Source organism: Tauraco erythrolophus, chromosome 5, assembly GCF_009769465.1.
Source record: "Tauraco erythrolophus isolate bTauEry1 chromosome 5, bTauEry1.pri, whole genome shotgun sequence".
Taxonomy (NCBI): domain Eukaryota; kingdom Metazoa; phylum Chordata; class Aves; order Musophagiformes; family Musophagidae; genus Tauraco; species Tauraco erythrolophus.
In genome coordinates, this window is record NC_141469.1 from 50,785,499 (window position 1) to 50,791,498 (window position 6,000).

Sequence of the window (6,000 nt, forward strand, 5' to 3'; positions counted from 1 at the left end):
ACCTTATCATAAAAGACACATTGTTAGAATATTATTTCCCACAGTGAAAGATTTGGGAGATCAAGGCAAAAATTGTCCTTATGATTTCATTCACAGTATTTTTTTCCACTGATACAAAAACATTATACAGAATATATTTTCGTAAAATCATTTTATGTGTATTTAGAACAAATAATAAGATAACACAAAGATAATTTGTGATTATTAGAGATCATGAGTCACTACAAACTCAAGCAACCATTATTCATAATAGCATTATTTTCTATAACATTTCTTGTTTTGCCCTTGAAATCTGGCCACAAAGCTACTTTGCAGTTTCTAGCACTGGGGAACAAAAGGGAAATTCAGACACTTCTGTGAGACTGAAAATGCTTCACATCACCCACCTGCCAAACTGGAGTCTGCAAAGAAGGGGGTAATCAGATATTGCAAGTTGTACCTAACTTAAATGCCCTCTGCAAGGCTCAAACTAGATACCAAAGTGCTCTTAACCACGCTGTGGAGGCTTTATTACACATGTGCACGCAGCGCGGAGACAACAGATGTAGTGCAAGTACCTAGTCCATCACTTCAGCTAAACAAATAAGGTGTGACTTTCTACACAACATGCAGCATACGTGAATTGGCCATAAAAATTAACCATTGAAACTATACTTTTTTTAACAAGAAAACATAACAGCCTTTCAAGTAATAGGATTTATAGATAAAACACAAACAAGGAATAAAGCCCACCCACCATACAATCATGTTTCAAGATTAAACTTGATAAAGCTTATGTAACAGATATAGCCAAAAGCTTTTGATTTTTTTTTTTCCTCAAGATGTCTTTTGTTGGACTCTTAACAAAAGAACATCAAGGAGCTTTCTACAGAAGATAGTCGGGGATATACGTGTATTTTTATTTATAGATATATATGGATGGATGGTGGTTAACTTCAGGAAATTGTATTAAAGCAGCATCTTATAAATAACAAAGCTAAGACAGAAAGCTTACATTTCTGCCTCTGTCACTTCACATACACTCCTTTCACACTTGCTCTTACCATCTTCCTTACACAATACAACTGTAGTTTTTGTACTATCTGAGCGACCTTTACAGATAAACTGTCAGGCGAAAACATACAAAAAGTCTTACAAATGTTATAATCAAATTCATCTTTAAACAAAAGAAAAAACCAGAACAGGCTAGAAAAAGCCTTATTTGATCAATTTTAACACTTTCTTATTCTGGAACCTCTAAACAAAAAAAAAAAGAATGGGACACGCGAGCAGTGTGTCAATAATAACAGAATTATTGTTTGTGTTACAGTAAGTAGCTTGATGTCTTTACATATGTATTCCACTTCTGTTATACTCGAAGGACGACTTGGGTTTCGCACTGAAGTGCTTGCTGAGGTCTTTCAGGCTTCCTGTCACAATTCCACAGCTAGCAATATCAACAGCAAGAAGACAACGTCTGAGTTCTGCATCCCTCACTAACAGGGATCCACATCAGCAGGCCTTTGCATCAGAAGGGAACACAAACAGATCATGGAACACGCAGAAGTACCACAACCAGTGAGTGATCAGAGGGTAAGGGCACTTCTCAGAGCACTGTCCCTTTGGATTAGACCTTTTGGGACACAAACAGCAAAGCTGTTTGGCGGGGGTGCACAAGAAGAGCAGCTACACAGGAATTCTGTCGAAGCAAGTGAACCTGCTGATGCAGGAACATCCTAACAGTGAGAAATGCTGAAAAAAACAGAACACAATCAATGAAAGAAAGATCCACCTAAGAGAAAACTACTTGCAAGTCCCTTGAGATTACACGTCTAGAAGAATTTTAGAATTAGCAGTAACTATAGTGAAAGAAAACTAAGAAACAGACAACATACTGGGAAGTGTCATTTTAGAAGCCAGCCTAGATGCCCTACAGCCTACCACAAACACACATTATTTGATGGGCCTCCTCGTAAACAAGCAAGCGTTACAAACCTACCGTTTTGTAACACAAAGTTTTTAAAACTATCCCACCCTGTCAGCGCAAACCCACCCCAGTCCCACCTTCTGTCGCCGGGAGGACGCAAGACTTCCTGCATATCTAACACGTAAGCTACCAAGACAGGTCCTGGGGTTTTTGGGGAGAGCGCCGTGCCCTGTGGCCTCAGAGGGATTTGTGCCGGTCAGGGAATAACGCGGTTCTCCGCGCCGGGGCGCGAGGCCTTTGCCCACGGCGCCCCCAGCCGGCGGCGGCGCCCGCCTGCGCTCGGCGCCGCGCTGCGCCCGCGGTCCTCTTTCTCCTCCTCCTCCTCCGCAGCCTCCGTCAGGCGGTAACGCTGACCCCGAGAGCAGACGGGTTTTAACCTGGATTCGCGTGTCGGTGCCGCAGAGACCGCTCGGCCTCACGCAGGAGGGGAACTGCATGTGGCTTCACGGGCTCCTCCAACACTGGCAGAAGGTGATGGTTCAGCTTTGTTGGCATGGTGGCAACGTGTTTTCCAAAACTCTTAGCCATAACTATGCTGGCAAAACGGCCGAGCAGTACAACCACACTGGCAGAGGTGGCAGCTGGAGGCGTTTTTGTGCCAGCAAGGTGGAAGCGTGCACTGCAAACCTTCTGGCATGGGAATACCATCGCCCCTTCGGTGGCACTGCTATGGTATGGCACATCTCCTGTTGGCACACAGAACTCATGCTTTCTCCCAGCTTCTCAGCAACATGACCACGTTGGTAGAACAAAACAAAACAACAAAACCAAACCAAACCTATCCCTCCTGCTGGGACACTGGCCCTGGAAGTGCTGCCAAAGCAGTTCCGACAGCAAAGACCCAGCAGTACAGAAAGGGTGCAAATTCTGCCTTTTCAAAAGTGAGTGGTCTAGGTTATTTATGCACAGTGGTCTCTACCTCAGGTTTGCAGCTCTTCAAGAAACGTTAACATTCCTTGAGCTCCAGTTTTAACTACACATCCTTGAGCCCATACTAAACCTAGCATCAGCGTGCACCAAATAAGCATCATGACTTTTCTCCAACTTGCTAATTTAAACCTGACATGGTTTCATCAAGTGAGAGTGAATCTGCTAAGGAAATAGAGCAACTACAATAGCACTCAAGCATTTAGGAAAAAACAAAATCAAGTACAGGAAGTTTTTCCTTCTTGAATCTCAAAATAGAAGCCTGATTTGTAAGAATTTGTCTTATCCCAATGAAAACAATCTGCTCTTCCCCTAAAAAAAAGTGAAGATCAGAGATACATAACTGAAAGCAGAATAAAACAGTTAGAAATGGAACCTACAGCCTCATTTCTAAGTGTAAATTATCATATCTGCATTAAACTCATGAGAGGTACCAGGTACTGCACAGCTGCGTCATACTTAGCCAATAGCAGGACACTGTCGTAATTTCACACAAAAGACTGTAGGGGTAGGCAAGAAAAACCCTATTTCTTTCTCTGTACATGTTGCACTTTTTTGAATAAGTCTTTGCTTTAGAACTATAACTTAACATAGTCACAATATGTACCTTTTTTTTTTTTCTTTAAATACAGAAACTGAACAGACAACATGATCTCAAAAAACATACACACAAGGAGAAAACAGTTTATTTGTCATACTGTGGAGACATCTCACCTTTTGGCAGTTTGGACTAACACTTGTAAGAACCTGACAGTTAAAGGAATTAAGTTTGCATGTCAGAAACTTTCAAAATTTTAGAAAATATTTAAGATAAGAGGCCATCCTTCATATAGTTTGAAATTCTACATTACCAGTTAATTCCCAAGCTACTTAGCACTAAAGGTTTCCTTGGTCCAGTTCAATTAATGTAATTTCACAGAAAAAAACCCCAAAGGACCAGTATAAGCAAGGACAAAGCAATGTACAATTTTGCAGTAAACTATCTCTACATCTGCGTAAACTTGTTACAGCTATCATTTTGCATAAAAAATAATTTAAACCTAAGCCATTTATTCTTTCCATAGTTTGGCTTTATGTTGATTGTTGTTTTTTTAATGTAAACATGGAAATAGTTTCAGTTGTCCCCATGCTTCTCTGAAAGAAAGTCTAGCTTTCTGTTTCCTGAGAAATGAAAGGACAGTAACAAACAACTGTCAGCTTTTGGTAAGTTTCGATTTCCTTTCAGCCACTTAAGCTGCATTTGCTCTGTATGAGGGACTGGGTTTTTTGAGCAAGTTGTGGGGCTTTTTCTTTGGAAGTCTGGGGATTTCTGGAGCATTTGCAGGGGGTTTTTTTGTTTGTTTGTTGGAGTTTTTTTAAGAGCTTGGCTTTAATTATTTAGCATTACTAGAAGTGAAATACAAGTAGAAATAAAATACTGGCAAAAGAGATCAAATCAGAAGCTGAACATAAAACAACTGTTAGGTTCACTGGCTGAATGCAATATTATCCCGTTTAATAAAAAAGTCCCGAAATTTTTTACCTTTTATGTATTAGGTAATAATTGTTCTTATCTTGAAGTCACACGCAAGAATACAATGCTTTCCTGAACTCATTAGGAGTTCCTGAGAAGATCAAGGCATTGTCTGTCCTGCAGCTGCTACAATCCTCAGTTAGGATAAGGATCTGGGCTTCCTGTCCCTAATCTCTTGCTTCTGACGTATCACATAAGATCTTCCAAATCCATGAATTTCTTCCACCGGCAGATTTTCTTCAAATAAGAACTTGCATTTCAAAGCAAATCCCAGTCTTACGTACTCTGAATCATATCCATTCCCATGCAAGTAGGAACACCAAGAGAAGATGTCATTACACAATCCTGTAACAACAGAAGAGGCCAGATCTCTTCCCTTATAAAAGGATCAAAGTGAATGATGACAAGCATGATGTTGATATCTCTATGCAAAGGACATAAAAAACCCCCAGCATTTAAAACACAAAGGTTCTGCGGAACAGCTACCAGTAAATTACACAAACAACGGCAGCTACTATGAAATTGGATCTCTAGGGAATTGAGAGCTGAAGACCTTAACAGAAAGCTCTTCAAGTGCTTAAAAGAAATACACAAAACAGTTGCCAACCATTAATGTAGGTTTGTCTATAGAAAAACCAGAACACAGACAGTTAAGCGATAACCAGAGACCAAGCACACACATGCATTTCCAAAATTACTTAAGAACAGAAGTGAGTCAACAAACCTCTCTTACAGAAATATTTTGGCTATTTGGTTGATGACTATTTTCACAACCATCATTGCTGGTTTTGTTAGAATCTTCTCTAGCACTGCATGACAGTACACATCTGTGGAACAATCTCCTCTTGTTTGATGGGTCAACTTTTCATATTATGGCCAAAGCATAAAACTCAAATGGCTAGGGAAAAAGTCTATGGTTTATCATTCAAAATAATCTTCATTCCAAACCCAGAAGTGGACACAGCACCACTTTATCTTGCTTCCCTTACCAAACCTGACCTGATTTTAGTTTACTGCTTAAAATTTTCTACAAGGAAGGTATGTTTAAAATGTTACTAGCCTGTGGAAATCATCATTATCCTTTTTCATTATGACTCCATGGCTTCTATTAATTAAAAAACAGCAAGCTTACTGAGTTCCCAGTACAAGTTCAGTTTCCAATACCACTGAAAATCCTCTGGACATTTAGATTAAATACGAGTTCTGTCTTGGTTTACATAGCATTCATCCATTCTAATTTGTTTTATTTCTTCCCTTGCAAAATATGCAGCGTTTTGAGACATGGTCACAGAAAGTTTATCTACACTGCAAAACAAAGTTGAAATTAATACGGAACCTAGTAAAGAAACTTGAGTGGGTAAATTCACAAGTCCATTTGCATGGACTGACACTCAAGCCTCTACTAGTTTAGGCATATGTCCTCCATGTACTGTTGCATAGACCACACTACTAAAACTCTGAAAACTATATGTGATATAGTATCATAGTGAAATATATTTGTATCACAAGATTTATGTTAGCTGAGGAGCAATGTATTTTTAAACCTCATAATATATAGTCCTCCTATATAAAATTTAATAGCGTGATCTCTTTC